Source organism: Oryzias latipes, chromosome 5 (assembly GCF_053564925.1).
Source record: "Oryzias latipes strain Hd-rR chromosome 5, Olatipes_Hd-rR_3.1".
NCBI classification, from domain to species: Eukaryota; Metazoa; Chordata; class Actinopteri; order Beloniformes; family Adrianichthyidae; genus Oryzias; species Oryzias latipes.
Genome location: NC_136241.1, coordinates 12,813,608 through 12,822,359, shown reverse-complemented (window position 1 = coordinate 12,822,359; position 8,752 = coordinate 12,813,608). Strand labels below are relative to the sequence as shown.

General features: G+C 37.9%; 1 long non-coding RNA gene across 1 annotated transcript; it reads right to left on the bottom strand.

The window, feature by feature from the left end:
* Positions 1-636: 636 nt before the first annotated feature.
* Positions 637-4,781, bottom strand: LOC144992297 (uncharacterized). Its single transcript, XR_013656167.1, has 5 exons — positions 4,618-4,781; positions 4,038-4,095; positions 3,828-3,889; positions 2,921-3,015; positions 637-2,426 (listed from the first exon to the last, which is right to left on the bottom strand). It is a non-coding gene; the product is annotated as an uncharacterized LOC144992297 (long non-coding RNA).
* Positions 4,782-8,752: the final 3,971 nt, after the last annotated feature.

The window sequence follows — 8,752 nt, the reverse complement described above, 5'->3', positions numbered from 1 at the left end:
CATTCTCACTCTCATTGTCACTCTTAAAAAAGAATGTATGCATGTGAAAGACAAGTATATATGAACGTGTGAGGAAGAGTTTATATGTGTGTGTGAGAGAGGAGTATGCATGAAACGGAAGTGACTTTGCATGAAAGGAAGGCACTTTGAATGAAAAGGAAGGCACTTTGCATGAAACGGAAGGCAGATGATTTCTCGTGCTCTGATTGGACGAGAGGCCGCCACCTCCCATTTTGAACAGACGCTAACACGAACCAATAAGAAGGCCATCGGAACCTTAAGAAATATTTTATCTTCACCTCAAGTGGTCACAAATCTGTCTGCATCTCTAGAGACACAAAGGAATGTCTCAAATACCAATAATGGTAATAGAAGTGCCACCGAAACAGAAAATCCGTATCCACCTTATTCCTAGCCCCCATGAGCCTTTGCGTGAATTATGGGCGACACTTCCTGTAGACGCTGGAACACGCATTTACATTAAAACAAATTCCTCTTGTTTTCGATCCATAACTACATATTAATGTGGGAAAACCAGCTGTCATTTCTTAAAAAAGGCAACGGTGAGGTGGAGATGAAATATTTGTTAAGGTTCCGATGGCTGCAGGACCCCCGTGGCTACTTCTTGCCGGTTCGTTTTTTTTTAAAATAAACTTTATTAACAATATCTTGCACATACAAAATACCAAACACAAAACTCCACTGTGTGCAAAATACAATCTTCACGTTCGCCATGAGAATGAGAATGAACAAAAAAAAAAACATAATGATAACCATGTAAAACAGGTTATGCAAAAAGAAAACAAAAATAATAAGGCAAAGGAATCTGTTAAAGTTTCAGGAGAGACCATGTTTCAACTGTTCTGACAGCTTTTTTGTTAGTGGAAGATTTAATACTGTTCACATACAAAACCATTTCTTTCTGAAAAACATAAAACACGGTTTTTTTGTTGGCATATTTACATTTGTGTATAAAGTATTTAGCCATAATTATAAGTAAATTAACTACATATATTTTTTCTGCATTAAGTCTTCCTTGTGTAAAATATCCAAAAATAATATGCTCGTAAAATAATCTATAATCTTCACATTGATGAGTTCTTATAAAATGTATCACATCTTTCCAAAATAGTTGAGTGAAAGAGCAAAACCAAAAAAGATGAGGCACAGTTTCTGGTGAGGAATGACAGAATGAACAGTTTATGTCCAGATCTTTTTTAAACTTAGTAAAGAAATGTTTCACTGGATAAAATTTGTGAAGAATTTTGAAAGAAATTTCTCTGATTTTATTGGTGATGAAATACTTTTGTGGCAGGGTCCAAACCTTTTCCCACTGAATTCTACATCCAAAGCTGTTCCAGTATGAGATAACATACGGTTTTGTGGCAATCTCATTTTGAAACAGAGAACGGATACTTTGATTATTACTGCTAGCTGAAAAACATACCTTTCCACACCACAAGTCTGTTAATTTGGGATTTCTTGCTGGTTCATGTTAGCGTCTGCACTGTAATCCCTAGCGAGTTGACTGAACTTAAAAATTATTGTGTAACAGATTACGCAACAGTTAAGTTATATTATTAAAACTTTTAAGTTAACATTTATTAAAATTCATATTGTCAGTTGGCTTACATTTGTATTATTTCATATAAAAAATATTAAGATTCCTCAACTTATAAAAGAGAGATTATTTACTTAAAGTTTTTAATATTTTCCAACTAAAAAACGCTTTAACTAACTATATTTTTATATTACTCAACTCATAAAATATGTAAAATTCACTCAAATGCTTTATAAATTCTTTAACTCATTAAATGTGTAGCATTGAAAATATTTAAAATTCTTCAGCTTAAAATGTATTCTAAACAGAGATATTGATACTGCCCCACTACATTTTAAAGGCCAACATTGATAAAAACCAACAAACGTGAAGGCCACACAATAGTGATTGCTTAATACACTTTTTTTAATTGCTCTTTAAAAAAAAAGCACAAATATCAAGAGGATGAAGAAACAATCAGTGCAATAAAACTGCATTATAAGAGTGCCACACAACATATTGACAAAAAGAGTTGGTTTTGTATTGTACGGCAGAAAAAGCAAATGATCACAACAAAACACATTAGTTACATAACACTTAAACCAACAAATAGTCCATTCTGGAAGACTCACTCAACGAAACATTCTTCAGCGTCAATAAATGTCCTTTCAGTGGTTTGCTGTCCTCAAGGCTCAAGACAGCATTCTGAATAAATATGAAGGCAAGTTCAAGTTTTTTGGGGTGCTGTAGGTCCAGAGCATAGATGTCCCCGAAGAGTTAGAAGAGATTAGTCAGCCAGATGTGTGGGACCACTGACGGCAGCATCAGGAGCATCACCACGACAACTGAGAAGATACCCACAGAAGTGTCTGTGAGGTCTGGTATTCTGGAAAATACAAAACAAAAAACACAGATGAGTTCAGACCCTCAAAGATATTCATCACACTAATGTCCAAAACTGACATTCCTGCCACCTGTCAATAGGAATCTTTTCATGCTAACATTCTGTTAGCTTTTAATCAACTGGCTATGATGTTTTAAGGACCAACTCCAATTAAAATTGTGTTTTTAAAAAGTTCTTTAGCATTTTTCTGAAGGAGGACATTTATAAAATAATTTAAGACTAAAGCTTCATTTTTCTTTATTCAAATAATGATGGATCAGGAGCAGAAAAAGGTAAATGAAAATGTTCCCACTCCTTCCAATCAGCAGTCCCTGATGTTCGCCTTTCATCTTCCGTCTCATTTTTAAAACCATTTAAAAATATCACTCAGTTTACAAACTACAAACAATTGCCCTATTTATTATGTCACTCAATAAAATCTCAATCAATATTAAAGGATTAGTGAAAACCATTGACAGGGAGTCGTGTGCACTTACTGTACAGGTCTTGAAGAAGTTGGAGGCATCTTCATGCAGATAAACAGGAAGTGCAAGGAGGACAAGTGCCCGTCTCATGTTCCGTCACGCTGGTCCTAAAAGAATAAAAAGAAATATCCATTACCATTGAAGCAAATGCAGAGCAAACACTTCCAATATTTATTTAAGGAACTTTAAGAAATAATAAAATGATACCTTTTCTAGATGTCTATTTCTAGTAAGAGGACAATACAGTGTTCATGGCATGATCCACTTCAGGTCAAAGACCCAAAGTCATTTTTAAGGCAAGTTACACCTTGGCTTCTTACAGCTGTTTACAAATGATTTGTTATCCGTTTTTGAATTATGCACATTAGAAATTCACCTGGAGGTCATAAATCCTAACCAAGCTGGCCAGTTCCTGTCTGTTTTGGTGGACTTAGTCTCAGAAAAGGGCAGCTTTAAGTTACACAAACATGTAAAAACCGCACAATTTCCTCTGACTGCATCTACTCTACATAAATCCATTTCAGATCTTGACAGATGAGTTTTCATGGTTTCAAATGATGGAATGGTGCTAATGCAACATCATTTTATTATTGTAATATACTGTCATAAAGACATGACAATGTTCCAAAGTGTCTCCACATACATGGCAGTGGAAACACTTTGGAATATTTGCTATGTAGTACTGCAGTATTATATGTAGTACTGCATAGTGCCAAAGTAACAGAACACAACATGCACCTCCATTCCATTGTGCCACCTTCAGCCTGCAATCTAAATATGTTTAGTTCAAATGTAAATAATTTCAGCTCTATTTAGACCTTTGGCTAGTTAAAATGTGCATAAATGTTTCCATGCTGCCGTATAAATCTAATAATGGTAATAGTTCAGGATGAATATATTAAATAAGTATAAAACTCACCCACTGACACCTCTTTTCTGGTGAAATGGTGACTTTCTGGTGAACTTTCTGAAGTTCAGTATCTGAAAAAGTCCAAAAGAGATTTTTCAATGTTAAAAAATGTTTCAATTATATTCTGATCAAAAAACATTTATTGCACTACACAACCTATTGCATTTTTTGTTTTTTTAAAATAGCTCTAGACAAATAACTGATCAGGAGACAAGTTACCTGGCTGGCCTTGGCGTCTACCTGGAGGTGAAACACTGAACACTCTGTAGTTCGGTACCTGAACACAACACGAGCACGTTGATTAATTTATTTTTACAAAAACCTTTTTTATAACGGAGATCAGTGATTTATAAAAGCTTAAAACTGCATTCAAAACCCAATGCTTCCATGTAGCAACCAGGCTTAAAACTGTTGGCGGTAGCTCCTCCCACACAACCGTTAGAGGCTTTGAGTGACATTTTTGGACAAATGTCCAGCAGCAAACTTTAGCCACAGACAGAGGCCTCCAACGCGAATTTCACACGCGGATCACGTTTAGTGTGATTGCAGCATAACAGATCATTTCTACCTCTGAAAAAAAAAAACCTCATCACTGTCGTAATTTACGGGCAGAAATGCATTTTGGGTTTGGCTCGCCATACGTCTGCTATGTATGACAAACTAATCATGTATACATTTCCACATTAATCTCTAAAACAATCATAAAACACATATGTTTAAACAACAGTAAATCACATTTACGGTAGTATAAGAGCATTTTTAAAGCATTCATTCAAAATAAACCATGAACGATACTTACCAAATTAAATCAGGGCTGAAGACAAGACGGCACCATCAGCGATGAGGCGGATGGAAAAAAAAACTCGAGGTTGGGGCGTCTTGAAGCGGGACGAAATCGCAACGCTTTGCAGAAAAATAAAATGCTCGACTTTCAATTTCAAACGTCGCATACTCGCATTCGGCAAATCCAACATGGCCACCTGAGCTAACGTAGAGAAAACGAAAGACCCTCCCACCAGTACGTGATGACGTCATGACGCTACTTCAGGGATCTCAAAATTTTTGAGTGCTAGATACAAATAAGCTTTAAAATATTTAGCACTGTTAAGTTAAATTTGAAAAAATCTTGATAGAGCTTAATACTTTATAGTTGAATCAACTACAAAATGACATTTAAGTTGTGTAACCTTAATAGTTATGAGTCAGTACAAGTGATAGGGTTTAGAGGGTGTTCAAAATGGGAGGTGGCGGCCTCTCGTCCAATCAGAGCACGAGAAATCATCTGCCTTCCGTTTCATTCAAAGTGCCTTCCTTTTCATTCAAAGTGCCTTCCTTTTCATGCAAAGTCACTTCCGTTTCATGCATACTCCTCTCTCACACACATATAAACTCTTCCTCACACGTTCATATATACTTGTCTTTCACGTACATACATTCTTTTTTAAGAGTGACAATGAGAGTGAGAATGTATGTATGTGTAAAGTAATATATATGCATGCGAGAGAGAGAATACATGGATGTGCAAGTGAGAATATATGAATGCGTAAGAGAATATATATGCATGCGAGAGAGAGAATATATGGATGTGCAAGTGAGAATATATGTATGCGAAAGAGAGTATATATGACTGTGAGAGCAAGAATGTATGAATGTGAGAGAGAGAATATATGGATGCGTAAGAGAATATATGTATGCGAAAGAGAGTATATATGACTCTGAGAGCAAGAATGTATGAATGTGAATGGTTCAGAATAAATAATGTCTTATACGGCCCCTCATAACAAATCACCCATTCACATTCACACCTAGGAACCCATTCATCATTTAGCCTAAAGTATGAACCATGTTTTTGGACAGTTTTCCGGAGTCCCTACGCATCCAAAGGGAGAAAATGCAAACTCCATATTGGTGTTCCCTTTCAGGTCTCCCAGCTGGGACTTGAACCAGGAGCCTTCTTGCTATGAGGCAAGAGCGTTAAACACTGTGCCAAACGTTTACCCAGGGCAGAAATGATGATGGTGTGCATGAAAATTTAAGTTTTAGTTCTTGGAGGTGTGGACATGTTTCCTGGGTATTTTTCCAGTATTGTGATGGGTCTTGTGTTTTTGGTGTGTTTCAGCCACGTAGCACTGGATTTCAAAGGTAGCGCAGAGGTGAATCTGTGTTTCAGAGTCAGGGACCAGATGAATACATTTTAGTGGAGGTGAGTTATGTGAGTTTTGGCTTTACTTTAGTTTATAGTCCAAATGGAAATATAAAAATGCAGATGTACTGTAATTGGAAATAATCTAATAATAATATAATAGTAAACAAAGAGGACCAAATATGTGCACAATTTGAACAATCTAAAGGCCCGTACACACCGGGACGAATATTCGCCAAGCGTTATTCGCCAGCGTTTTTCGCCATGTTTTTTGTATTCACACCCAGGCGATTTTCGCTGACGATGGGCCGAGCGAACATGCAATTTCATTCCCTGACATTAGATGGCGCTTAATGTAAAACAGAAATACTCCTGTACACAAGGTGGCGCTGCGCAACTTTACGCTTCTTAAAGTCGCTTTTCACTCAGAAGAAGAGAGCAAGTATTTACGCGCTTGTCAGAATCATACAAAGAAAACATGAATATTTCAAGCACCAGTTGCTCCAACTGGTGCTTGGTTCGGGGATATTTTAGAGTGTCCGTCATTATTTCTTCGCGGCTGTGTAGATGCAGCTCGGCGTCTATCTTCTTCGCTGGTATGTGTGCTAAGCAAGGCAGTTTTGTGTTTGAGCGCCCCCAAGTTGTGTTTTACTGTAACTTCAGAGGCTCCAGACACGTGTGCAAAAGCACCGTTCTCATTGGTCGAATATATTTCGATGCGACGCGTCAAAAAAAAAAACGAACCCGAGGCGTTTTTTTTTTTGACGCTTTGACGCGTGGCGTTTTTTTGCGTCGGTGTGCACACTCTCATTGGTGCCCTTTGTTTAGTCACAAGGCGTTAAACGTCTGTGAAAATCACGCGCGAAATTCGTCCCAGGGTGTGTACGGGCCTTAAAGAAGACTGTATAAAAACATGTTTGCTTTTCTGCACACATTACCTTTTATTTGAAAAAAAAAAATCATGGAGTAAATTTTGTATTTTGCCACAACTCGTGTACTTGATTTGCTGACATGTTTGAAGGCAGATTTGCAAGATCTGCAGCGTCACAACTGCAATCCTGCAAAAACGAACACAAATGAAGTCATAAAATGATTGAAAAAACCCAGTAAAATGTTAGTTTGTGGAGTTTTTCCTTTACTTTTGTCTCATTACTTTCTTTTGTGTCCACTGCTGTGATCCACATCCAAGGCTCTCGAGATGAGTGCCGATCTCCTCATGAGGGAGGTGAACGAAGAGTGGCCAGGGGAATTATCTCGTTGATTGTCACAGTCACAGCATGTCTTAACGAACTTGTTCATCTCATAGTTGAAGTACAAGCAGTCTCAATACTTGACTTTTACCTCTTCAACGTTGTGGGGAAAGTAAGAAAAAAAAATCTTACCACACTAACTTAGACATGCCCTTTCCTGGGCCCATTGACGGAAGAGAGTCTTCTTATTCCCTAACCTTTACCCATTGATATATGAGCTCAGCAAAGTGGCTGCAGGCATGTGCATCCATTATGTCAGAGAGAAGTCAAGGATGGCACGGGGGGAGCAAGTAGGCCATAAACAGAACTGTTATCTTTCTAATTGGCTTTAAATAATTAAACCTCCAATCCTAAGTTATCAACATTCTTTAATGGGAGGTTTTGATGCAGCTTTTATCTGTGTTGTTGCATTTAGATTTTAAATTTCTGAGTTAAAAAAAATGCCATTTAGAAAATACCTTGATCTTTGGTTAAATGTTGCTGAAACTTCGAGAAATGGTTGCTTGTGTTGCTCCACTTGAGTTGGTTTCCAATTATTTATCGCCCACTGGAACCTGTGGATGAATGTGTTCAGTGATGAGTCCAGAATTTAGGCTGTTGCGGTGGAATCGAAGGGTCAAAGTATGGAGGAGGCACAGAGAATGCTTTGACAAATGGTAAATGGATAAGATGTTTTGATGGAGCTAGTGTGAGGTGTGGGGGAGCATCTCCTTCAGTGGGTTGGGTCTTGCAACCAGTTCCAGCTCCACATGTCCACATATGTGTGCTTCTGCACTGCAAAGATGATGCCTGAAGGGAAGTACACTGTAGTTCGTTGAATTTACTTTGCTCCGCCCACCTTAACAACATTTTTGATTTGATTTGTTTAGTGTGTGTTTGCATATTTTTTTAATCTCTGAGTCATGTGTCATTGTGTAATCAATCATTTTTAAGAACAGTCCTGCAGAGAAATCATCATCATTTGAGCTCTCCACACTGCCACAAAGTGGAAGTTCATTTACTACAAGGATCTGAACTACTTCTCCAATTATTTTATTTAATATTTTGTTTTTCAACTTGGGTGAGCCGGTACAGAATCAAAGATGGGCGGGGCTTTTTCATCACGTGTGTGAAAGCTTAGAAAAAGTGTAAGAGGCCATTCAATTGGCTGAAAGCGAGCACGCCTGTTTTGCTGATGAGTTTGATAGACAGATTCATTAGCCAATGGTAAATTAGTTGACCTGCCCATCTTTGATTCTGTACCAGTCAGTCACTAGCGTGTTAGCTTCATCATGGCTCCTGTAGGCAGTGTTGGCAGATTGGGCGGTTTTCCGCCCAATTGGGCAGTTTTGGTTCTAAATTTGCAGGTAAAAATGGCTTTGGGCGTGTAAGCATAATTTGGGCGGTTTTAGGGTCGGTTCGGCGGGTTTTTCCCCTCATGAATATATAATAACGGACTACGTTAGGCTGTGTGCCTGTTGGAGTCTTATGTACTGAAGCTCCGTGTACGCACCAGGCAGAGACGATTATGGGCTCTGTCATTACAACCTGTTGGGGGTGTG